Here is a 27,989-nt window from a genome sequence, read left to right as displayed (position 1 = left end):
CTGGGAAAGAATGCGTCTGCAATGCAGAAGACCTGGGTTCAATCCCCGGGTTGGAAAGATCCCCTGGAGGAGGGAAAGGCTACCCATTCCAGTGTGCTGGCCTGGAGAATTCCATGGACTGTATAGTCCACGGGGTCACAAAGAGTCAGACACGACCAAGCAACTTTCACTTTCCACACACTTACATGTATATACATCCATTAACGGTGTTGATTTAATTTGTTTAATTTATTCTGCTTATAGTTCTATTTTTTCCTAAATGTTCTTCAGTGAAGATTCATTCCTTTGTAATCGGGATGATTTTTTTTTAATTTTTTTTCTGTTTTTTCTTTTTACATGGTTATTGGAGCACAGTTGATTTATAATGTTGTGTTAGTTTTTTGCTGTACGGTAAAGTGGACCAGTTAACGTATACACACATATATTCACTTTTAGGCTATTTTCCCATATAGGTCATTATAGAGTATCGAGTCGAGTCCCCTGCGCTGTACAGCAGGTCTTTATTAGTTATCTATTGTGTACATGTAGTGTGTATCTGTCAACCCCAATCGTCCAATTTATCCCCTGTCCCTTTGCCTCCTGGTAAGCATAAGACTGTTTCTACATCTGTAGCTCTATTTCTGTTTTATAACTAAGTTTATTTGTACCTTTTTTTTTTCAGTTCTACACATATAAGTGATATCATGTAGTATTTGTCCTTCTGTGTCTGACTTACTTTACTCAGTATGATAATCTCTAGATCCTTCCATGTTGCTACAAATGACATTAATAAGAGAATTAATAAATTAGTATATTTCTCCCAAAGCTCATTGGATTTTATTTTTGTCTTTTTGCTCAACTTGAAAAGCTGCTGAAGATAACTCAACTAAAGGGAAAATTACCTCAGTAAAGCAGCTGCATCTCACACATTCCTCACTGCCCACTTTTTACGAATTCCCACTCATCTTATCGATGTTAAGACACATTAACGTTCGGGATCCCGGGCTCCTGGGAGACATATGGGCCCAAGCTCTGGGCAGCATCTGTTAGTCCAACAGAAGGGCATTCCTCAGCAGAAATTGAAATGGATGTTATTTACTCTAACAAACGCGGACCGCATTACAGGGGTATAAATCACCTGCACACGTGGGACCAAAGGGTCCAAGCTGAGCAGAGCCAAAGTCTGTGCTAACAACACCTTGTCCATCTTCTTCCTCAGCCCCAAAGGCAAGTCTGCTTCCAGCAAAAGCCAGCTCATTCTGCACATAACCCAAACCGATTTCCACCCAGTGCATCCTCCACTGCAAGGATGGCCTGGGTGTGCTGTATCAGTAGACACTGCGGGCACTTCCAACAGCCTGATCCTCAGCTGGAACCCTCAGCAACAAGCTTACATCCACTCAGGTCCCCTAAAACCCTCCTCAAAAAGCTGGGCCAACAGTGAGTGACAGAATGCCACAAGTGAATTCATATTCTTTAGCCTGGCCAGAGTCAGGTTACGGGTTAATATGAAAAAGACAGCAAAGTAGCCTAGCACTTGACACTTGTTACCATTCCATCACTAGGACAGACCTAAGAGACACAGAGCGTCCAATACCCCATTTTCTAGATGAGCAGCTAGGACTCAGAGAAGCTAAGGGAAGTGCCCAGAGTCACACAGCTCGTAGATGGTGGGGCTGAGACCAGAATCCAGGCACTCTGAGTCCCCACACAAGACACCTGCCACATGGGTTTTAACAATACCAGTGTCGGGGTCTACTGTGACCCCATAGGTAGAGCGCTTCTCTTTTACTCCATACAATGCAAGTTTTCGATGAATATGAGCCCCTGTGGTTAAACCTCCTGTAAAAGGCTACGGGAAGAGATAAGGAAGAATGGATCTCTCCTGGGACTGCTGTTACTGTCCATCCATCTGTCCTAAGGTCATGACTCCCTCAGGACACAGTGATGTCTGAACTACTCTGCCAAGCCAAGTGCAGACCTCCGTGTGTCTTCCAGCTCTGATGGCTCCGGAGAAGAAGGCTCCAGAGAGAGGCCGGGCGCGTTCAAGGTGACCTGTGTGACGTGACCTGGGTGGGCAGCCGCTGCACGCTGGCAGAGCAGGATAGTTAATGGTTCCTGCCCTCCCTGTCTTCACAAGCTAATCAGAACTAATCGGCAAAAATCATTTTCAGCTCTGGGTCCTCTGCATCTCAGGGCTTAATTATGATACCTCACTTGCTCAGAACAAGTGCTTGGAACCTGCAGGTGAATCCTCGCCCTTTGCGCCTTGAATGGGGATTCAGTCCTGACTCATGCTCAATCATGGCTTCTTGAAATTCAAGGAAAATAACAAATGCTGATTTTTTTCTTCCCCCTCTGATTTTTTTCAACCAAATGGATTAAATAGGAGGATGAAGAGCTGTTTTTAAACCATAGACATTTTTTTTTCCCTTTGGTAAGCACTGTAAGACTGTTCATTTAGTAGAACAGATTTTACTGCACTGTCTGGTCACACACCTTAAAGTTACAGAACATTCTAGTCTCTTCCATGAGGGTCATTTGATGCTTTAGTTGTAAACTTGCTACATGTCAGAGGAGCCACTCGCTGCCAAGCTATCTCTAAACTTGCGCACAGGACTGACGCCCATTCGCACATCCCCCACCCGTTCCAATTCACATGGCGTTCCTGAGGCATCAGATGGTCCCTCTCATCGCGGCCTCTTCAGCCCGATTCCCAGCTTCCTCACTCTCAGCACCGAACAGAACCACGGGTACGATGACTGCAGGAAGAGACGCCCAGCAAAGAGCTCAGCCTCTGCGTGAAGAAACCCAGTCGCACTCCGCCTGGCTGATCTGGAATCCCTGAGCGTGTTTACAGTTGTGACGACTGATCTAGAAAGGGCCTGGGGGCCCCTCCCCAGCCCACTCCACTCAAGTTTCTTTCTTTTTTTTTTTTTTTGCAGAAAATATGATTTTATTATAGGAATGTAGACATGTCTCTTACATCTAAGCTTTTTACTTATTTGCTGTTTGTTCCTTCATGTTATCCATTTATTAATATTTTTATTGAAGTGATTTACAATGTGGTGCTAATTGCTGCTGTACAGCAAAGTGATTCAGTTATATACACGCTCAGTCTCTCAGTCAGAGCCGCAGTTCGTGATCCCACGGACTGTAGCCCTCCGTCCACAGAATTCTCCAGGCAAGCATACTGGAGTGGGTTACCATTTCCTTCTCCAGGGGATCTTCCCGACCCAGGGATTGAACCCAGGTCTCCTGTGTCTCCTGTGTTATATTGGTAGGCAGATTCTTTACCACTAAGCCACACGGGAATCGGCTATATGGGGGACGGCTGTATATATATGAGAGTTAGACATGACTGGCTGAGCGCACACACATATATACTCTTTTTGTATATTCTTTTCCATTATGGTTTATCATAGGATAGTGAATACAGTCCCTGTGCTATACGGGGAGATACTGCTGTTTATTCTGTACATAAAAACTGACATCTGCTAACCCCAACCTCCCACTCCAAAGGAAACTATTACCCTATCAAGGCTTTAAAACACATCTGTCTTCAGCTTCTCTAAGCCATTATGAAAACCATACAGCTAATCCCTTGGCATATGACCCAGACCCTAAACTTGGGAGGTATTTCAGGACTTCCAGTCGTGCAAAAACCTTTTGGGCATAATATGATGAACATTTCTGGTCTCTGCGATTACCCCAGGCTCTGCTGCCAACATCCCAACCTGGCAAATCCACGTCCCTCTGTGCCTGGGCCCACCCCGCCCACACTTCCCTCAGCCGCTTCCAGGAAGTTGCTGAAGGACGGATCCCAGCAGACAATCCCAGATTCAAGGACGCCTGAAGGTTACAGCCTTACTGTGCAGTCACATCTCACAGATGGACGAGTAACGCAGAAATAATAAGAATCGCTCCCCGGGTAGGGGGATGAGTCAGGCGGCTCCAGGAATAGCCAGCAGACTTCCGTCTCCTATTACTGCTCGGCATCACCAGCAGAAGACTTCTGGGAGGGCATGGTGCCCTCACACATGTTTTCAGCCCAGAAATATTTGTCTTGAATCCTTTTCCAAATCTTCTCAAGCTGCAATAAACTCGACTTGAAATATTTTTTTCTTCCATTAGACAACTCAAAGTCTGGGCCAAAAACCCTACTGAAAATGTGCGTTTATGAACTTGAAACTTTCTCTGGGGCTACCAGTATTACATGCAGGGTACAGAGAGCCTCTCTTTCTGGCCAGATTTATGAGAACACGGCAGGCGGCCTGCACCGTTGTATGTTACAGTGGCAAATAGGCAAGTGCTACTGAAGGGCCGTCGGTTATTATATTTGACAGAGAAGATGGGAAATTCTCCGAGGCCTGGAAAGGGACAAACTTGACCCATATGAATAAGGAGGGAGGAAGACCTATCTCCGTGGCAATGACAAGCCAGTCAATGAAAGTTTGATGTCTCCCAAGACAAATGCAGTAACAATAACAAATAATAACCTTAACAACACACACACACACACACACACACACACACTACTTCACAGCAGGCACTGTTCTAAGAATCAGCTCACTTGGGAAGCCAGGCACACCCCATCTCCTCTTATCCACGCACAACATACACTGACGCTTACACTCTGACAGGCCCTGTAGCAAACGGACCTACACAACTTTGTTTAATCCGAAACATCCTAAATTAATGGGACCCTAGTTCTGCCTAACATCTATTAATGACAGTTGTGAAATACTGAGACTTATTCATTCATCCATTCTGCAAATACTCATGGAATGCCATTTTTGTCAAGCATGGAAGTAAGCAAACGTTAGGTCGAAAAGAGTAGCCAGCTGAAGATTCAGGTGAGAAATGAGTAAAAGACTAAAGCAATGAAGCTTATCTGCAGCCTCATTTTTATGAGAAACCAGAGGGTGGGGCAGATAGATGCTTTGCAAAGATCGTCAGGCCCTGCGATGACCAGCCTGTGCCAGTGGCTTCTGCAATCTGTTAAGCTTATATCGGCAAACGGGCTTAAGAGTTGTGAGAATCCCTGTCCCTCAAAATAAAGTTTGTTTGAATCGTCTTTAAAGAAACACCCTAAATAATGTAAATTTCCGTCAAATACAGAGGACATTTGTTCCGCTATAAGGCAAACTTCTTGTCTAAATGATAAAGTGCTCAGCCCAGGCCACAGAGGGGAGTTATGGTCCTTGAAATCTCCACTAACAGGATTGATTGCCATCTTTACTGTGCGGCCGCCTAGCGTGGCTTGAGGCAGGGGCTTGCACTAATGCACCTCTGGAACTTTCTCCCAGACCTTTAGCTGTGACTGTGGGAAACTTGCAGAATAGTAATAAAAGGTGTGGGTGATTGTGTGCAAGCATGTCTGGGTGCATGGGTACGTACACAGATGGGCGGGAAGAAAAGGACCTGCGAAGATCAGCTGAATATTAAATGTCAAAGCCAAGAGCAACTTTCAGCCTTTATTCAGAGGATCAAGTGTAGGAAAAAGGAAATGAAAACTATAATTGCCTTAAGCCTGTGTCTATATCCTGGGTAAAATTTGCACACTTTACTGTATCTATTACCCCAACCGCGGCAATTTCTTTTCCCCCAGAGCAATAATTAAGAAACTTAATTTATAGCAAGAATGAAAATGTCAAGATCCTCATTCTCTTAAATGATGTCAAAGCTCTTAGGTTGTTCATTGAAGCTCCTTTCTTTCCTTGAATCCCCACAGTTAAGACAACCACCCAGGCCACCCCTCTGGTTTAAACACCATGCTCCAGAGTCCACTGTGCTCTTGAGATTTGACTCCAAAAAGACCTCAAGAAGACAACAGGGTAAGTGCTTGTGGAAAAGCCGTCACAACAAACGTGGTGCTCCACAGCCTCATAAAGGCCACCCCTGGGGCAAGGCCCATGACATCAGGCATCCTGGACCTTGAACTTGGGAGAGGACCACACTGACAAGAGCAGAGCTAGCAAGACAGCAGGCAAACCAACAAACCTCTAGGGCTTTGTGTGTGTAACACACACGCACAGACACACACACACCTACGTACACACACCCATGAACATACAATCATCATACAAACTCCTCTTCTATCTTTAACACTGAGACTAGCTAGTTAGTGGTTTGATGCTCTCAAATTGTGGTGCAGTAGAGAAGATGCTCGGAGAAGGCAATGGCACCCCACTCCAGGACTCTTGCCTGGAAAGTCCCATGGACGGAGGAGCCTGGTGGGCTGCAGTCCATGGGGCCGCAAAGAGTTGGACACGACTGAGTGACTTCACTTTCACTTTTCACTTCCATGCATTGGAGAAGGAAATGGCAACCCAGTCCAGAGTTCTTGTCTGGAGAATCCCAGGGACTGGGGAGCCGGGTGGGCTTCCGTCTATGGGGTCACACAGAGTCGGACACGACTTAAGTGACTTAGCAGCAGCAGCAGCAGAGAAGATGCTTGAGAACCCCTTGGACTGCAAGGAGATCAAACCAGTTAATCCTAAAGGAAATCAGTCCTGAATATTTCTTGGGAAAGACTGATGCTGAAGCTGAAGCTCCAATCCTTTGACCACCTGATGCGAAGGGCTGATTCATTGGAAAAGACCCTGATGCTGGGAAAGATTGAGGGCAAGAGGAGAAGGGGGTGACAGAGGATGAGATGGTTAGATAGCATCACTGACTCAATGGACATGAATCTGAGAAAACTCCAGGAGATAATGAAGGACAGGGAAGCCTGGCGTGCTGCAGTCCATGGAGTCACAGAGTCGGACATGACTTAGACCCTGAACAACCAACAACAAAGCCAGTGATGTGGTCCCAAAGCCTCCTTACCCGTCACCAAAATTCTGCCTCACATGCTCACGCACACTCCCAGAACCCACTAGGTGTCTGCTGCCATCTAATTTTAGCCAGCTGCCATCTGCATCAAAATATCAAGGGAGCACCCATGCAATATGCCCGGATTCTAAGTGTCTGTACACAAATAATTCCTCTTCACACCAGTGAGAAGAACAGATCTTCACACACCACAGATGTTTGCTGTTTTTCCTCCACCCGCTTAGGACTCAGAAGAACATGATCTGACTGAGTAAATCTCAACTCATGTGATTGTTAAATATTTTTTATGATGTACACATCTAAGAAAACAAAATGTTGGACTAGTTGGTAGTCCTAATGAAAACTGCGCTTCAGAACACTTCTAGCCGTGATGTACCACCCCCAGAATAACAGAAAATTTCAGGCGTAGCTGCCAGCATGACCGAAGTTGGCTTGGAGAGTCAGTCCTCTCAACTCAGCCCTTTGTAAGACATGCCTGAGGTCTCCTGCAGAGCCTGCGGGATAAGCCTCCATCCTGCTGTGTTCCTCTGGTGTCTGCTCTCTTCAGAGGATGAAGGGAACCTGCATCCCACCACACAGCCCCTCCGCCCGCCTCTGGGGACACATGCTCCTGGTCAGACTGTGTTTTCCTTGAGATGCTTTGAGACAGAGAAAGACAGTTTGGCTAAAATGAAGGGCATTTCCAGAACATTAGTACTTAGGAGGCATTTCCTCCTCTGCTTCACTGCCACCCTCCCCCATATCAGACCCTCTCCGGCTCTCTCTTTTAAACCCAGATGCTTAGAAGATTCTGATTCACTGTCCTTTCTTGCCAAGTGAAGGCACATTTTACCATCCAGCAACCTGTAAAAGCCACCATACAGCTGATAAAGGGCTGAGATTTGTAGGATTCTTTCTTCTTACTGCCATGAATCTCAATGTCTTTTTAAAATCTCTCACTTGTAGCACCATTTTTCTAATTGTTAATGACAGTTTCATCACCTCCTCGTCTCTTTTTATCTTTACAAGGTGTCCGTCTCTCTTTCAAAATCTGAGCCTCCTTACATAAGGGGGGGGGGGAATCCCACATGAAGTGACTTCTAACATAAACATATAAACAACTGTTGTATCAGGTAAACTTGATGGATGAAATCTGATTCACACACTCTTTGCTGAAGCTTTGATGCTCAGAAATCATTTCCGAGAAATCAGGAAACCTTAAAAATCCAAGGAAAACCAATCACCTCTAACCAAGGTATGAACTCAGGTCACAGACGTTTGGAGAAGGGAGCCGCAAAGCCAGAAGTTGAGTCACCCTAAGGAGGGCTTCTTGAGTTACCAACGACACTTGGACATCATGTAGTGTGAGCTATGTGAGTGCCAATTATTAATACTAGTGTTTTTATCAGTGCCCTCTTCTTCCTTGCCCTTGAGCAGAACTTTGTTTCATCAGGCACGGTCTTGTCAAGCGAATGAGAAGCAGGGACTGGACTTTCCTTATGTCAAAGAGAGTGAATTTCATTTCTAAATGTTCCAGGGTTATTTTACAGCGCTCACATTGCTTTTCCTCTTATTGGCTTGGATCTCATGGATAATTCATTTAAAAGACTTAAGTGGTCCCTTATGGCTGGAATCCATTTTAATCTCTAAATTGACCACTCTTCTTGATTGAATTGAAGAGCGCAGGCACTGGATGATTTGGGCTTGAATTAGTTACTTCATCCTCTGACCCTGGCCTGGCGGAGGGGGGATCTTAGCCAAGCAGCTCCCAGCGAACAGCCTTGATCCAGCTCCCCAGACTCAGTCCCACAGACGGTGTCTTGCAGATATCTGTGCCCAGGGGTCTCGCTGTGACATTAGCGAGACCTCAGACAAGTACTCCTGTTATCCACAGTGGCATTGTTGAAACGTCAGTGCAGTAAAACATCTATTGCACATGAAGCAAAGTGCCAGCAACTCCAGAGAACACAGGAAAAAAAACCAAAGTGTCCTCGCTGACAAATTGTTTACCGTGTGATAAGGGAATAAGACATTGCCAAGTGGATAAATCAAAGTACCATGAATTCCAAAGTGTAAAAATAACAAACCTGACGCACAGGGACAGGGGAGTGATTCCAACAGGAAGGGCTGAAGAGGCACGTTTGTGGTGAGATGTTACAGCCCAGAACACTGTGTCCCCTCTCCCTTGCACCACGGGACCCACTGCAGAGAGCAGGAGACATGGGGCTCGGAGAAGCCATAGTATTTCCCCTCTGGCCCAGAATGGGTTTGGACAGCAATGGGTTTGGGTGATTTCACATGTGCACCTGAGGAGGGGCACAAAGGCTTTGCCAAAAAGTTGTTCAGTTGCTCAGTCGTGTCCAACTCTGTGACCCCATAGACTGCAGCATACCAGGCCTCCCTGTCCTTCACCATCTCCTGGAGTTTGTCCATTGAGTCGGTGATGCCATCCAACCATCTCATCCTCATTTGTCTGCTTCTCCTCCTGCTTTCAATCTTTCCCAGCATCAGGGTCTTTTCCAATGAGTCAGCTCTTTGCATCAGGTGGTCAAAGGATTGGAGTTTCAGTTTCAGCATCAGTCCTTCCAATGAATATTCAGGACTGATTTCCTTTAGGATGGACTGGTTTGATCTCCTCACAGTCCAAGGGACTCTCAAGAATCTTCTCCAGCACCACAGTTCAAAAGCATCAAATGCCAAGAAATACAAAAGATAAAATCAGCTTTTTATGAGAGGGAGACTGTTGTCCACCCCAGAGTCCAATACACCTTCTCGTCTCTACCACCAGAGGCTTGCCATCTAGTTCCCATACCTCAGGGATAGGCAAGACAAGCTTAGCAAAGTACAGAAATCTCTTTGCATTAAGTTATGAAAGACCTGTTACACAGATAATGTCTGCTTGTAATGTAATTTCATATTCTTTGTCTTTGAGTTATTTTTATTTTGATTAATACACTCTTCTGACTATAAATGTAATACATGCTAATGTATGATATTAGTTAAATATATTAGAAGCATAACAAAATAGTTTAAATCACCTATAATCCCTTCACACAGAACTTATCTCCCTTTTACATCATGGTGCATTTCCTTCTGGGCTTCCCTGGTGTACAGATGGTAAAGAGTCTGCCTGCAATGCAGGAGACCAGATCCTGGGTTGGGAAGATCCCCCAGAGGAGAGCATGGCTACCCACACCAGTATTCTTATCAGAAGAATTCCATGAGGAGGACAGAGGAGCCTGGCAGGCTATAGTCCATGGGGTTGCATTTTCTTCTAGCTTTTGCTTATGTCAGTTAATTAATTAATGAGCCTTTACTTATTAATTAATGTTGACATCATATAAATGAGTCTCTGTAAGTACTGCTGGAGGTGTACCTTTAGCAATTCTACATCTCATGATTTTAAACTTGCAAATGTGGCAGGATATACGTGTCCATTAAGGAAAAGATGATATAGTAGATAAAATGAAACACAAAATATTTAATTCGTGACATAGGATAATCTTAAGGGAAAACAAGTGATAACAATAAAATTCTTAAGATATTAAAAATAAAGTAGCTTTTAAGTGACAACTAGGGTCTATAACTAGAAAGAGAATGGGATGTGGGAGTGAACTCCTTTGTTTTAAAGATAACTGAAATCTGCATGCAGGTCAGGAAGCAACAGCTAGAACTGGACATGGAACAACAGACTGGTTCCAAAGAGGAAAAGGAGTACGTCAAGGCTCTATATTGTCACCCTGCTTATTTAACTTATATGCAGAGTACATCATGAGAAACGCTGGGTTGGAAGAAGCACAAGCTGGAATCAAGATTGCCAGGAGAAATATCAATAACCTCAGATATGCAGATGACACCACCCTTATGGCAGAAAGTGAAGAGGAGCGAAAAAGCCTCTTGATGAAAGTGAGAGAGGAGAGTGAAAAAGTTAGCTTACAGCTCAACATTCAGAAAATGAAGATCATGGCATCCAGTCCCATCACTTCATGGGAAATAGATGGGGAAACAGTGGAAACAGTGTCAGACTTTATTTTTTTGGGCTCCAATATCACTGCAGATGGTGATTGCAGCCATGAAATTAAAAGACGCTTACTCCTTGGAAGGAAAGTTATGACCAACCTAGATAGCCTATTCAAAAGCAGAGACATTACTTTGCTAACTAAGGTCTGTCTAGTCAAGGCTATGGTTTTTCCAGTGGTCATGTGTGGATGTGAGAGTTGGACTGTGAAGAAGGCTGAGTACTGAAGAATTGATGCTTTTGAACTGTGGTGTTGGAGAAGACTCTTGAGAGTCCCTTGGACTGCAAGGAGATCCAACCAGTCCATTCTGAAGGAGATCAGCCCTGGGATTTCTTTGGAAGGAATGATGCTAAAGCTGAAACTCCAGTACTTTGGCCACTTCATGCGAAGAGTTGACTCATTGGCAAAGACTCTGATGCTGGGAGGGATTGAGGGCAGGAGGAGAAGGGGACGACGGAGGATGAGATGGCTGGATGGCATCACTGACTCAATGGACATGAGTCTGAGTGAACTCCGGGAGATGGTGATGAACAGGCAGGCCTGGCGTGCTGCGATTCATGGGGTCCCAAAGAGTCAGACACGACTGAGTGACTGAACTGAACTGAACTGAACTGAAGCATCTCCTTCCTGCTAAGCAAACCTGGTTTTCCACAGTGAAAGATGGATCTTCCCCCACCAAGTGCTGGAGAAGAACTGAGACCCCTCCTGAGGACAGAGCCTCAGACAGACCCTCCTCTGCCAGAGTTGATCTCCCATCTTCTTACCAAGGAAACTGAGTTCAGGGTGAGCAGTCAGGGGAGCTTTCGGAGGGAATTGGAGCCGTAAACCAAGCACACTCAGCTCCTACTTCTGTTTGGTGAGTAAACCGCCTCCAAAAACTCCTCCCTGGTGACCTGGAGGTCATGCTGGACACTCCTGGGTTCCTCCCAGGACAGCCCCTCGGGCCACTTTCCCACGCCCTGAGAGGCAGGTGCAGGTGATGTGCTGAGCCAAGGTTCCACCAGATGTCTGCTAGCACGCTGTCAGCAGCATGGAGGGGAGAAGGGGCCAGGGCAAGACTGTCCCTAGGCTCCCAAGAACGACCCCCATGTCTGACTTCCCAGTTCTGCCCTCAGGGCAGAGCTGCCTCCAGGCCAGCCAATCACAGCGCGGGCTTCCCCATCTCGGTCCTCATCGGGTACGTGGTTAACCTGGTGTGTCGACCTGATCAGGCCATGATACCCTAGTTTGATCAGACACACTTTGGATGGTGCTGTGAAATATTTTGAGAGCAGATTACTATTTGTATCAGTAGCTCTGAGTAAAGCAGATCACCCTCCTCCGTGCGGGCGGGCCTCATCCAGGCAGCAGAAGGCCTTAGGAGAAACACTGAGCTCCTCAGAAGAAGGGGCTCTGCCTGTAGATGGGCTTTGGGCCCCACGTGCAGCACCCAGCCTTTCCCGGTCTCCAGCGTGCTGGCTGCCCTGCAGATCTCACCGGGACACGTCCACAGGCTCATGGGCCAAATCCGTTTCTTTTTCCTCTTCATCCTCCCCTTCCCCCTGCTTCCTCTTCTCTTTCTCCTCCTCCTTATTCTTCTCTCTCTCTTAATATGTATGTATATATGTTTCAAGTTTGATCAGTTCAAAATTGCTGAAAGTCAAATTCCAGCAGGACTTGTATAGAACTATCTAGATGACATCAAAATTAACTTTTCATAAGAAAATCTAGAAGAAAATACACTGCAACATAAAAGGATGGTACTTCCTGGAGGGAGAGATCACAGGTGATTTTATTTTGTTATGCTTTTACTGTGTTTTACCAATATTATATGCTAACATACATCACATTTATCATTAGAAGACTATTAATAAAAATAATTTGTAAAGACAAAGAATACATCCTATTGGTCCTGTTTCTCTAGGGAACCTGGACTCCTAAACTTCACCAGAACCAGCCTTTCCTGCCACTCATTTGTCCTCAAACCACCCTGGCACAAGTCCCTCTGTTTCCAGCAGAACCCACAGGGTAGGTCAGACTTGACTGAGATAAAAAGCACAAAAATTATCATTACCATGTCACTGGTGATAAAAATCAGGCTCATGAAGTCTGAGTGAGTCCCTTGGGCCCCAGATCCTTGCCTGGAGAGAGTGACCTCCCACAAGCTAGGGCTCCCCATGGCATCACAGGACCTTGACCATAGCAGTCTCTACATCCCCCACGACCAGGAACTGAGGGCACGTGGCTCCTCACCCCCAACCAGCGTGCTATACTCCTAAAGCCACCCCACCCTCCTCCACAGCAGTGTGAGTGCCTGGGGCCCCCAAATGAAGAAATGTTCTTCTTGAAAATGCCTCCAATGGTATTACCTGAGATAGTTTCAAGGCCATTAGTCCTGCACTGAATTGCCTTTCTGCCAGGGAGGGAAAGATTGCTGGGCACCTAGAAAGATTTGGATCCTATACTCTAGGAAGACACAGTCAGAGTTCTTAATTATTCCACCTCATCCCCTGCCTCTATCGGGGTGGATTACCTCAGTCTAATCCCAGAGCGGAAATAAAAGTTGTAAAGAACTTCTGAGCAAAGTCACTTGCAAAGACAAAAACTGCGAGCATCGCGTCTTCCCACAGATTCAATCACTAGTGCAAGACCCACAAGGAGCTTCAGAAATTTAAATCAGACGGTGTGCAATTAATGACCAGAAACTCCAATTTCATGTTAATTAGTTTTAATTAAATTTTTTTCTCTGCTTATCTACTAGGGCTTATTGTCAGAGTCCCAGCAATGTCGTCCTTGAACCCCCTGCATCCTAGGCTTTACCTTTGCAGCTGAACAATCAAACGTCCAAATTCTCCAAGTGGTACTTGAGTGGCCCCCTGGGGGCAAGGAGGAAACCAGTCACAGGCAGGAAAAGGGACATAACAGCAGACACTGTAAGTTACCCATGAAGATGATACCCAAGAGGCAGGGAATTCATTTCAGACTGTCAAGGCACTAAGCCAAATTTCTCATCCTAACACTTTGGACACCTCATGGGAAGAGTTGACTTGTTGGAAAAGACTCTGATGCTGGGAGAGATTGGGGGCAGGAGGAGAAGGGGACGACAGAGGATGAGATGGCTGGATGGCATCACGGACTCGATGGACATGAGTCTGAGGCCTGGCGTGCTGCGATTCATTGGGTCGCGAAGAGTCGAACATGACTGAGCGACTGAACTGAACTGAACACAGCATCAAACATTTCCTCCAAACTTCCCAAGGTGACCACCATAATGTGGTTGGAACACCAGACATCAAAAAATTGGAGGGTTATAGATGGAACCACTTCCCCCATCTATCAAGTCCTGCAACGTCCTGCCCTTCAAGGAAATAAGGAAGGGAAACACCTGTTTCTTGATGTCTGGGTAGCAGAGGGCTGCTTGGGGATGGTAAAGGATAAGGGGCATCCATTCATTTGTGAATAAGAAGCCATCCTGCCAACAACAGGGAAAGGAATAGGTTGGGAAACACACCACCTTTTCCCACTGCAGGAGCATTGACAAGAGGCCACAGACTGAAGACACTAACCCACTTCTCCAAACAACTGAACGTCCTCTCAGCCACAGTTCTATTCTATGAACATCGTTTTTTGTGCATTTTTCTCTCGTATGCATCTTGAGGAAGGGCGGCGAGAGGCATCTATCCTGTCTCTCCCGTAACTGAGGATGTTAACAGCCAGTGTTCGAGAGCACGGCACGACTGTGCCTGTCTTCAGGAACACAAACACTCATCTTCGCGTCTAATCAAAGCTTTCACTCAGGGTTTACAAGCGTCCATTTTAGTTTATTGTATTGTTGAGGGTTCTGCCAACACAGCCTGATCAGCAGAGCTAGTTTTTCCCCTGAGCGCCCTAGTAATGACTCTTCTAAAGTAACAGCTGTGGGCCCATAGAGCCTGTGTATTTCTGTGGAAGCTATGGCTGTTTGGAAGGTCAGTCATCAAATGGGGCTCATTTTTCACTGGAGACAAAGGTGGCAGTGCCAGGGTCTTTTCAATTTGTCTGGAATTAGGCTGCTTTTGTAGAAGCGATTGTGTGTTTACTGGAGTTATTTTTTTTTCCCTCTAAATATGGTAGAAAATTTATATCTTTAAAAACTCATGAAACACTGATCAAGCAGCAAAGTTGTAATGAGGTTTACAAAACAAATGATCATGCAGAAGTTATGGCTGTTGGTAAGAAAAAATAATGATCCTTATTAAAAAGATCTTATTATTTCAAAATTTATAATTTATACTAGAATTATTATAGTTAATGAGACATTAAGCCTATTAGGTTAGAAAGAGAGGTAACAGTATAATAAAAATATTTTACTCTGTGTTTTTTACTTTAAGAAAGTTCAAGGAAACCACATTATCGCTATTAATAGTTTAAAGATATTAAGCGCAGAAACGGGCTCATAGCATGTATGATGCTTCAGTTATGGACACACGACTTTTGCTTAGACAAGTGATTTTGTTGTTTGTTTCTGTATTTGTTGTTTATTCCTCCCTCTTCTTTTTTCAGATAACCAGTGTTTACCAGCTGGCATGATTCTATTCATAGCTTGCTCCATGAGTCATATAATCACGGTATATGCGTATACACACATATAAGCGTGTGTGCAGTTGCTCAGTCATGTGGAACTCTTCATGACACTATGGACTGCAGCCCCCCAGACTCCTCTGTCTCCTGTGGAACTCTTCATGACACTATGGACTGTAGCCCCCCAGACTCCTCTGTCTCCTGTGGAACTCTTTATGACACTATGGACTGTAGCCCCCCAGACTCCTCTGTCCATGGAACTTTTCAGGCAAGAAAACTGGAGTAGGTTGTCATTTCCTTCTCCAGGGGATCTTCCCAATCCAGGGATCAAACCCATGTCTCTTTCATCTCCTGCATGGGCAGGCGGATTCTTTACCATTGCACCGCCTGGGAAGCCCATATATACATATGGATTCATCTAAGACATGAATATTTAGGAAAGGTGAATTCCTTCTGCTTCTGTGTCTCTGAAGACACCCTTATGTCACCTTTGTTTTTGGAAGATATTTTTGCTGAGTCTAGATTTATAAGTGAACAGTGTTTTTCTTTTAGGGCTTTAAAGACACTGCCCCAGTGTTTTCTCATTTGCCCTGTTTTCAGTGACAAGTGCGCTGCTTTCCGATTTTTGTTCTTCTGTACAGATAGGGTTACTTTTGTTCACTTCTTTTAAGGTTTTCTTTTTCGAATTGGCTTTAGATAATTCCATTATGATGTTTCTTGGTGCTTTCTTCATGCTATGATTCTTGCGTATTTATAGCTTTTTAGATTACCACCTTTCCTTCAAATATTTTTCTCTCTTGCTCAAACTCCATTGGAGATTTCAACTGTCTATTATATTGTTTGAAGTTAACTCACAATTCACAGATGCTCTTTCCATGTAAATATCTTCCCTGTGTTTTGCTTTGTATAGTGTCCATTGCTACGTCTTTCAGGGCAGTAATCGTCCCTTCTGCCATGTCTAACCTGTTAATTCAGTCCAGTCTATTTCACTGCAGGTAATATAGTTTCTCTATATATAAATTCAGTTTAGGCCATTCCTATATCTCCATGTCTCCACTTACTTTTTAAAAAAAAAATACAGTTATAATAACTTTTGAATGTATTTTTCCTGCTAACTGTAACATCTTGGTCAATTCTGGGTCAGTTTTAATTTCATGAATTTTCTTCCCTTAAGTTTCATGCTTTCCTGCTTCTTTGTATGCCTGACAGTGCAAATTTTATCTTGAGTGTAGAATAGCTTTTATTCTTGTAAATATTCCTTGTAAAAAAAATTCTTGTAAAAAAAAAAGCCCTCATAGCCTGATTGTTTCAGATCTTGTATAGGAGTGATTTTTCGAGTGTGTCTGGAGAAGTTCACTGTCAAGGGCCAGTCACCCCTACCACGGAGGTCAACCTGTCTGAGTAGTCAACTCCGTGCCCGACAAGTAGGCTGTTCCCGGATGGCTGGTGTCATTCAGGTAGTCTGCCCACTTACCTGTGCCGATCTGAACTTTGCTGACTAATTCCAAGGGGACTCTGCTCTAACCTTCAGGGTTTTCTTGCTTCATGGCGTTCTGCTCCCGAGTGCCCCGTCCTGCAGCTGCTTTGACTACCCCAGGCTTTGCTTCATTTCTTTGACTCAGAGAGTCTCCTGGGCTTGCCCTCTGTGTGCCACAACCCGGAAATTCTCTCAAGACCACAGACTGAGCACTTTGAGCACCGTGTTTACTCTCATTTCTCTCGGATCATCGTATTTGTCGCCTGATGTCCAGAGCCTAAAAAGAACATTATGTCATATGTTTTGTTTTGCTTTGCTTTGCTGGTTGTTTCAGGCAGGAAGATCCATCTGTTGTGGTGGTGTTTTTTTAGCCACTAAGCTGTGTCCAGTTGTTTGCAACCCCATGGACTGCAACACACCAGGCTTCCTTGTCCTTCATCATCTCCCAGAGTTAGTTCAAACTCATGTCCATTGAGTCGCTGATGCCATCCAACCATCTCATCCTCTGTCATCCCCTTCTCTCCAGCCCTCAATCTCTCCCAGCATCAGGGTCTTTTTCAATGAGTAGGCTCTTCACATCAGATGGCCAAAGTATTGGAGCTTCAGCTTCTGCATCAATCTAATCCCAGTCATTCCTGAAGAGGAGTGCCCTGTATGATAAAATTTATGAATGATGGTCACAGGAAGGCAAAGATATTGAAGCAAGTGGGTCAACGAGTAAACTATGGTTTAATTCTTTCTACTAATTTCTTATAGTTTTTCAGAAAATTATCTGCAACTCTCTAGACAAAATGTTCTTGAAATAATAAAAATATGTTAAGAAAGACAGTGTAAGAGTACAGTCACATGAAGTTACACAGTAAGTTACATAGATGGAGAGAATCTTGTGTTTCTCAGTGTCTCTCATACTGTGATTCTTCAACCTGAGCTGAAGGAGGGGCCATTAAGGATCGTACCCGAGAGTATGATTGACCCATATCTTTACTACTGTTTGCGGTATCAAGCTTCTGGCAAAGTTGGGTCAACTCCCATAAAATGTGAGGTTTTCCTGCTCTCTTTTGCTGGATGATCATTTGTTGGGTCACTTGAGGTACTGCAGTTGCACAGAAGCATTTAAGACTCCAGAGATAACATATTAGCATACTACAGCACAGACAAATACCAAGAGAAGGATTATTACCAGATTTGCAGTCTCTGTCCCAGCAAGGAGCTGAGAGTGACCAGACTAGCTAAAGATCACATTCTCCATCTGAAAAGCCTGCAGAACCAAATATAGGGTTATTAGCAAAATTGTGTACTGTTATGATTGATTTGTTTGCATTCCAGATCATTTTTTAATATTAAAGACCCCAGCAAAGCTTTACAGATACGAACAGAGCATTCTTGTCCTCTGCCCTCTTCCATGAATCTCTCAAGAAAGGATTTATATGCTTTTGGTGGGATTATCTATTCTGTCTTCTAGTCTTTAAATCATGGCAAGCAAGATTCTCCTTAATTTCTTGGCCTTTTGTAAAACATAAAACATGAGATGAAGCCACTTGGAGGAGAAAACAATCCATAAATTTAGAGTGAGTAGTTTGGGTTTTTAAATCAAAGTCCAGACTTTCTCCTTCTTCAGTTGAATTTTCAAATGACCTATTTTCTAGAAGAAAAACTGCTGGATGAAAATGAATGCTAGATCCTGTCATGAAGGTAGGTATCAGTTTACCAAAGCAGCAAGTTTCAATCCAGTTTCAATCCAGTTTGACAGCAAGTATGCTTTTGTGTCACAAATCCAGCATTGGTCCCTGGGGAACACTCAATGACCTGGTTTTGGCCAAAACAGGATGGTCTGATGATGTCATAGTGTTTTGATGCCACACTCAAGAATGGTTCAGTGCCAGGCAGCAAACTTTTTAGTATCACAACAATTAGATAGATCAAAAGCAGACTAAAAGTAATGTGGCCTACCCACAAGGTCTGGGAAGGAGATATAGCCTCCAATACCTACCCTAGTCCTCTTTCAGTTCTTTTTTTTTTGTAATTTCAGCTACTAAAGTTAGCTCCCACAAAGGCCCTCAAGTCTCATTTTGACTGGAGATATGAACTTCCTTTCCTAGAGATGCAAAGTAATTTTTTTTTTAGATTTCTTGCTGTTGCGGTGGCCATCAAAAAGTTAGCAAAGGTGAGTTCAAGTACCCAAGAAACCAACTGATTAATTATAAGAAGCTAGAACCAAGGGAAACTGAGTGGCTCCCAAGGTAAATGTGTACAAACGCAACAGTCAGTTTGGTGATGTGTTTTAGCAAGTAAAGTGTGGCCAGAGGCTGGGCCCAGAGGAGAAGTGACCAGAGTGGAAAGGGCCACATGAAGGATTGAGCCTTGTAAGTAACACAGGTCAAAGCAGCTTTAACCCAGCTAGAGAAGAAAGAAGATAAATAGCTGGAGAAAAAAAAGAACAAAAGAGTTCAGGTTAGATCACGACAGTCTGTAGCCTTGTTCTGTGGGTCTCAGGTGGAAGGTATCTATACTCTACACAATCATCAACTTGGTCCAAAATTCTGAGTGGAAGCCTTCTGAAGATCATCGCCTTCTTGGGGGTTTCTAAGGCCCCTCAGCTTAAGATCTCCAAAACAGTTTTAATTAAGACACATAAGCCACCTGATGTGAAGAACCACCTCATTGGGAAAAGACCCTAGGAAAAACTGAAGGCAAAGGAGAAGGGGAGAGCAGAGAACGAGATGGTTGGATGGCATCACCAACTCAATGGACATGAATTGAGCACACTCCGGGAGAGAGTGAAGGACTGGGAAGCCTGGTGTGCTGCAGTCCGTGGGGCTGCAAAGTGTTGGACACGATTTAGCGACTGAGCAACAACGACAAGACACACAAATCCAAAAAATCAATCCCTTGGAATTTTACTGCTGTTCTAGTTGTTAATGGTACTTGATAACATCCTTTCCAGTGGGCTTTGGGGACTGTCTCCATTTAATGTCTCTTTCAGAAGACTGGGTTTCTGGATATTAGAATATAAAGTTTGTTTAAGAGGATAATGAGGAAAGGCTGCTTGTACCTGTTAACACAACTGGTGTACTGCGTGAATTCCTGCAGCATTTGACCGTGTCTACTGCCATAGTGTAGAGCCTAGAATTGTACATGATATTCACAAATACCTGGGCCATACAAATACCTGGGCCATACTAATTCCTGGGCACAGAGACCATGAATCAGATGACCTCACTGTCATGAAAGTCAATGGCAATCCTTTAAATCATGGAAGGTTTAGAAGCCCTCAGAGCTCTGCTAATTTGAATTTTAGAGTTCTTTTTGTTCTCTCTTCTTTTCTTGGAGATTCCTTTTTTTTTACTACCTTCCTTCCTTCCTTTCTTCCTTTCCTTAAAATTGGAGATGATATACACAGCAGTGAGGCTTCAGGGCTTTGCAAAGCTCTTTAAGAATAGTCCCAAGAAAATGGAATTTCCTGTGGTTGACACATTCCAGTTCCCAATTGGGAACACAAAATCAAAGAAAAAAAATGCTGTTGTAAGAGTTATCCCACTACTGGCATATACCCTGAGAAAACCATAATTCAAAAAGACACATGCAATTCAACGCTCATTGCAGCACTATTTACAATAGTCAGGACATGGAAGAAACTAGATGTCCATCAATAGATGAATAAATAAAGTCATGGCACAAATATATGGTAAAATATTACTCAGCTGTTAAAAGGAACGGATTTGAGTCAGCTGAAGTGTGGTGGGTGAAGCTAGAGTCTGTTATACAGAGTGAAGTAAGTCAGGAAGAGAAAAACAAATATCTTGTATTACTGTATATATATAGAAATACACTGCATAGAAAAATGGCTCATTAGTACCACCAGCAGGAACAGAGACTCCGATGCTGAGCGTGGGCTTGTGGACTCAGTAGGGGAAGGAGAGGGTGGGGCAAGCTGAGAGAGTAGCCCTGACCTATAACACACGACTGTGTGTGCGCCAGAGGGCTAGCAGGGAGCTGCTGCGCAATGCAGGGGGCTGGGGCAGCGTCCCGTGATGACCTGGATGGATGGATGCTGGGTGGGACTGGAGCGAAGTTCAGAAGGGAGTGGAGAGAGAGATACATACACACCACCATGTGTGAGCCAGAGGGCTAGTGGGGACCTGCTGTGCAACGCAGGGAGCTCGGTGTGGTGTTCCGTGATGACCTGGATGGATGGGATGTAGGGTGGGAAGGCGGTTGGGACGGGAGCAAGGTTCAGCAGGGAGTGGAGAGAGGTATATAGGCACTTATGGCTGAGTCATGTTGTTGTATAGCACAGACCAACACAACATTGTAAAGTAATTATCCTCCAATTGAAAAAAAAAAAAAAGAACTATAGCATTTCAGAAAGGAAAGGCTTCAGTCCATCCTAAAAATAATCAGTGTTCAAAAGATACATTCAAACTCAGTTGTAGAGAACAGCTGCGGGACGTTCACTAGGAGATGAGCAAAAGAGCCCTGAGATTTGGGTTCTCACTCATGTCCCACCTTTACTCACATTTACCATTGCACCAAACTTCCGCTGGTGACAAATGAAATATATGTTTCAGAACGCTCACCAAACTTAACAATTTTAGTGACATTTCTCCGTCAGTGTTGACTGAACACATTGGCCATCTTTCCATCCTAGGGCGGGGGGCTAATGTCTTGCATTCTCTTATAGCCTCTGTGCGTCTCTCCAAAGACTTGGCTTCCTGGTATACTATGAGGGTTGAAAGCCCAGTGGGGGCTGCCTTTCTGACTAATAACCAGCCAGGGCACTGCCTTCAGCCTCATGGTATCCCCTTTGTACGAGCATCTACTTTGCGACAGCCTCAGAGCATGCAAACACTCTCTGATTTGCTGCTCACTCTCAATCAGGGTTCCCACTAAGCTTAAGAACAGTCTCTGTTTACAAAGCTGTCAAAAATCATAGATTATCCCACAAGCATAGCTACTTCCAGTGTATATATCAAACTTATTACCTCCCTTCTGCCCTTCTGGGTGAAGTCAGATTTTCAGCTTAACCCTTCTGTTATTTTCCTGTTTCAGTCTTAAGAAATGACCCATCAACAACCACGAGTAAGTCTGAGGTTTCTGGGAGCCTTGTTATAAATATGTTCAGGGTATAGATAGTTCACGGATGGAGATTACGGAGTCAAAGCTTTCTCCTTCTTTAAAGCAGTAGAGAAACACAGTAAGATCCACAGGAGGAATGCATGGAAATATGTGAGGAACTGGAGAAATAACAGAATTTTGTAAGACGTAAGCCTGCTTGCTGAGAAACGTCGTGTCACCTGGTGTTAGTGATAAACAAAGGATGCACTCCATGAAAGACCAGCACAATCGGAGGGGACCCCAAAGCCAAGCCAGCTCCCGCAGCTCAGAGACTGTGTGGTAGGACCTCACCGCCGAGTCGAGAGAAGCACGGGACAGCGCTTGGTCACCAACGATCCCCATGAAACTGCATCAGAACCTGAAGGGCTTTGTCTCTCACGTAAAAATATGTCAAAATGATTCCATAGGCACCAAGTGGGAGGTTGATAAAAGGCTAATTCTGACTCACAGAAAGCCTGTTAATGTTTAGGGTTCGGGAACAGGTAACTGGTTACCCAGGACTTAAGCCACATCGCAGCATCACAGTTTCAGAGAATTTGGGAAACCTCTGTCTGCAGTTAGACCCAGAAAACTCTGGAATTGTGTCTTAATGACTGATGGGGACACGTTTTGAAGGTTCAGGAGTCTGTGATAAATAAAGGATTGACCTCCGTAGGATACAGCATGTCCTGGGTAATGAAGTTACTGTAACAGAATTGTAACTCCTCTTCGAAAACCTTCTGCCCTTTCTGAACTAAAAAACAGTAAGTGGACAGATGGAATCTGTCTTAAAGTTTATGAGCTTACCTCATCTTTCCAACACAACAAAAAGGTCATCAACATATTATATGGGGATAGAATCACAGGGAAATTTAAGGTCCTTGAGGTCAGAGTTGAGAAAAACTGATACTTGTTTCAGTTCATCCTTGCGGCAAAACTGTGTAGCTATGTTGCCGATTTTCCCAGAAGAAGCAAACCAACATTTGCTGTATTGCTAACAGGCCCTGAGGAAGAGCGCCAACGCAGTGTGCGAATGTAAATCACACACTCTCAGTAGCAGCAGAGAGAAACTAGCATGTGTGTTTGGTGCTACAAGGAAGGAGGGATGACTATTCCATTTACCGTCCAGGGGTCCTAAAGAAAGCTACATCTCTAAGCAGTAGGGGGTTTTGTTTTTCCCTCGGTGTTTGATTTGGTTGCTCTTGTTGTTGTTGGCTGTACTGTATCACCAGGAGTGTGGGGTGTTATAAGAACTGGGGCCCAACATGATGAGTCCTGTCTCTATCGGACCTTTGACTATTGACGTTGGTCCCTCTTTAGCTTCAGCTTAAAGAGGGTATTGTATGAGTTTGAGTAGAGAACGCTTCATTTTATTTGTTCATCTTCTTAGCTTATATAGGTCAGTTTTTTTTATAAACATCCTTTCTGCTTATGGTATCTATAAGTGTCTTTAACAAGTCTTATTTCCTCTGGCTTCTTAAAAAAATAAGATATAATTCACATATCCCGGGGCTTCCCTGGTGACTCAGCTGGTAAAGAATCCTCCTGCAGTGCAGGAGACCTGGGTTTGATCCCTGGGTTTGATCCCTGGGTTGGGAAGATCCTCTGCAGAAAGGAACAGCTACCCACTCTAGTATTCTGGCCACTCATCATTTTAAAATATACAAATTCAATGGTTTAGTACATTCCCTATGCTCTAAGACCATCACTATTATCTAATTTTACAATTTTTCCTAAAAGAAACCCATACTTGTTAGCAGTCAGTCCCAAATCCCCTCTCCACCCATCCCCTGGAAGACACTAACCTAATCACCTGTCTGTTTGGATTTCCCTGCACTGGACATTTCATATAAATGGAATACACAGTATGTATGGATTTCTGTCTGGCTTTGTTTACACTGCTCACTGTTTTCAAGGCTCATCCATGTTGTAACATGCATAACTACTTCATTCCTTTTTATGGCTAATCAAAGACAGACACAGACGGGTACACACCACTTTCACGCTGGCTTCCCTGGTGGCTCAGACAGTAAAGACTCTGCCAGCAGTGCGAGAGATCTGGATGCGATCCCTGGGCTGGGAAGATCCCCACAGAAGGAAATGGCAACCCACTCCAGTATTCTTGCCTGGAAAATTCCATGGACAGAGGAGCCTGGGGGATGATAGTCCATGGGGCCCCAAACAGTCAGACACAGCTGAGTAACTAACACACACACACACACACACACACACACACACACACACACACACACACTTAGCCATCCATCTCTTGATGGACATTTGAACAGGAGAAGGAAATGGCAACCCACTCCAGTACTCTTGTCTGGAAAATCCCATGGACGGAGGAGCCTGGTCTGCTACAGTCTGTGGGGTCACAAAGAGTTGGACATGACCGAGCACAACTTCTCTTCTTTCTTTCCGTATCATGAATGATGCTGCTAATGAACATTTATGAAACATTCATAATGAACACTTCCATACAGGTGTATGCATAAACAGGTCTTCACATCTCTCAGTTATATGCCTAGTAGGAGTTGTAGTGGAATTGCTGTGTCATGTCATGATTCTACATTTAACTTTTTGAGGAACTGCTACACTGTTAAACTCCCCACTGTGCCTGCATCATTGCACATCCCTATATGAGGGTTTCCGTTTCTCCATAGCCTCACCAGCACTTGCCAGATGACAGTGATGAAGATGATGAAGGTGAGGTCTGCTATCCTAGTGAGAGGGAAGTGGTATATCATCATGGTTCTGATTTTCATTTTCCTAATGACAAATGGTGTTGGGCTTCCCTGAGAGCTCAGTTGGTAAAGAATCTGCCTGCAATGCAGGAGACCCTGCTTTGATTCCTGGGTTGGGAAGACCCCCTGGAGAAGGGAAAGGCTGCCCACTCCAGTATTCTGGCCTGGAGAATTCCATGGACTGTACAGTCCATAGGGTTGCAAAGAGTTGGACACAACTAAGCAACTTTCACATCAGTGATGTTGAACTACTGTTTCATGAGTTTGCTTGCCATTTCTTCATTGTTGTTGGAGAAATATCTATTCAAACTTTTTGCCCATTCTTTAATTGAGTGATATGCCTTTTTATTGTGGTAAGGATTTCTTAATATGTTCCGAATACTAGATCATGGCATCTGGCCCATCACTTCATGGCAAATAGGTGGGGGAACAGTGGAAACAGTGGCTGATTTTATTTTTCTGGGCTCCAAAATCACTGCAGATGGTGATTGCAGCCATGAAATTAAATGACGCTTACTCCTTGGAAGGAAAGTAATGACCAACCTAGACAGCATATTAAATAGCAGAGACATTACTTTGTCAACAAAGGTCTATCTAGTCAAGGCTATGGTTTTTCCAGTAATCGTGTATGGATGTGAGAGTTGGACCATAAAGAAAGCTGAGCACCGAAGAATTGATGCTTTTGAACTGTGGTGTTGGAGAAGACTCTTGAGAGTCCCCTGGAATGCAAGGAGATCCAACCAGTCCATCGTAAAGGAGATCAGTCCTGGATGTTCATTGGAAGGACTGATGTTGAAGCTGAAACTCCAATACTTTGGCCACCTGATGTGAAGAGCTGACTCATTTGAGAAAAGCCTGATACTGGGAAAGACTGAAGGTGGGAGGAGAAGGGGACGACAAAGGATGAGATGGTTGGATGGTATCACCGACTCAATGGACATGGGTTTGGGTGGACTTTGGGAGTTGGTGATGGACAGGGAGGCCTGGCGTGCTGCAGTTCATGGGATTGCAAAGAGTCGGACACGACTGAGCGACTGAACTGAACTGAACTGAATACTAGATCTTTGTACAGATACACAGACTTACAAATATTTTTTTCATTCTGTGAATTTTTTTTCACTTCCTTTCCCAACAAATTCATCAAATAAGTCATCCATAAGCCGATAAATCTTCCCCATAAAGCAAGTTTGCTTGTCTACAGAAATTCTAGGATCTTGTGCTGTGCTTAGTCACTCAGTCATGTCTGACTCTTTGTGACCTCGTGGACGGTAGCCAGCGAGGCTCACCTGTCCGTGTGGGCTTCTCCAGGCAAGAATACTGGAGAGGGTTGCCATGGCTTCCTCCAGCGGATCTTCCTGACCCAGGGATCAAAGCCAGGTCTCCTGCACTGCAGGCAGATTCTTTACCATCTGAGCCCCCAGGGAAGCCCTCTAGGAACCCAGTCCTTTTATAAAATATTATTACAATATTCATTAACTTAATAAGTAGCAATTTTTCCATGTGAAATGTCAACTGTTATCTAAACTTTAATATTGAAAGAAAGGTGAAAAGAGGTGAAAGATTTCAATAAATAGTGAATTTTCATATTAAACAAATAGGCATATTATTAGACAATCTAACTATACAAATACCATAGACCCATACAGTATTTCATTCAGTTCAGTTCATTAAACAGCCTTATGAGACACTACAGGATTCTATTAACTTTCCTGTATGCCAAATGAAAATTGTAAGAAGCAATTACTCCTGTGTCTAATGAGTGACACTGTAAAACCAGAAAGTCCTACATCAAGACCTAAACTCTGTGCCATGGTTGTTCTGAGCTAAGAACAACCCAGGCCTTCTAATTAGGTTAAAAGGTTCAACTCTGAGCTGAGAATGGAGGGCCCTTGGGCACCTGGAAAAAGATGTGGAGACTTGTCTCTGACAGTGAAAGTGCCCCTCATCGTACACAGCAATTTTGTTCCTCGAGGCATATGTAAATTGTGCTGTTTTCAATCAAATCTGTTTTACACGTACCAGAAGTTTTGCTATTTAAAAATATATTACAGTAAATCCTTTTAAAAACAAAGAACACTTTGTGAATAAAAATTGCTTTTCAATTAATCTGTACTGTAAGTTTGGATTTTCAAATACTGCCCTTTCTTAAAATAGGACACACCCTGCAATGAGATGACAGCTGAACAATACAGATTATTCTGCAAAGATGGAAAACAGGGGATCAGCATGTACCTGGGTGTAGCTTCAGTTTCTGTATTTTGAGGAATGTTTTGGGTCTGGAAAGAATCCAGAGATGAGCAGCTACAAGGATTAAAAGGGAAACTAACGATTCATGGAAACTAAGGCCCTTGAGACAACCTTAGTGAATTCAAGCTTACTTCACTTGAAACAGAGGAAGCTAAGCTTCTATTTGTTCCCTATCTTCAAAAATACATAATAAAGGGTAAAGGTTTGTAGTAAAAAGAAATAAGCAAGAAGAAAGCAAAGTATTATTATGATTATGTAAGGATAAGTATAAATAAGAGCAAACAATACAAAGAAATGTAATGACAAAAACAGTGGATACTTTGGGGAGGTTATGAATAAAATCTGTTTAAAACTTCCCACAATGTTAATATAACATTACATTGCTTTGTATAATATTATAATTTATATAATAATGTAATACTGTAATATTAATATTATAATACTGTTATATATAATTTAGATGGGAAAAACACAAGATGGCTTAGATAGAAGTGTTTAAGCAGCCACGGACAAGAAAATTGAAGAGGAAAAATTATTCTTTTCAAATCATCTGCCTCCTGACTCTTCTATGCTTCTTTTTTCACCCCATCAGCCTCAAGGATCCCAACATTATTACTTCCTTGCATCAGCTGGGGATGTTAAGCACTTTGATTTACTAGTTGATTCACCAAAGATGAGTTGATCCCTGCGATACACCAGAGGCTTCCCAGGGGGCATTAGTGGTAAAGAACCTACTTGCTGATGCCGGAGACGTAAGAGACACGGGTTTGATCCCTGGGTCTGGAAGATCCCCTCAAGGAGGCCATGGCAACCCACTCCAATATTCTTGCCTGGAGAATCCCATGGACAGAGGGGCCTGGCAGTCTACAGCCCATAGGACTGCAGAGTTGAACATGACTGAAGCGACTTAGCACGCACACACATGGTACCCCAGACTTCTGCTAGTGACCAAGGAGGGAACTGGCGGAAACCCCACTTCCAGCCTTCCCTACTTACCATGTTTAGAGAGATGATTCTCACACAACACAAGTGCAGGGAGGGCAGTTGGAGAAGATGCAGACAGTGGCATTATCA

The sequence above is a fragment of the Ovis canadensis genome, chromosome 8 (assembly GCF_042477335.2).
Source record: "Ovis canadensis isolate MfBH-ARS-UI-01 breed Bighorn chromosome 8, ARS-UI_OviCan_v2, whole genome shotgun sequence".
Taxonomy (NCBI): domain Eukaryota; kingdom Metazoa; phylum Chordata; class Mammalia; order Artiodactyla; family Bovidae; genus Ovis; species Ovis canadensis.
Note: the sequence above shows the minus strand (reverse complement) of the source record.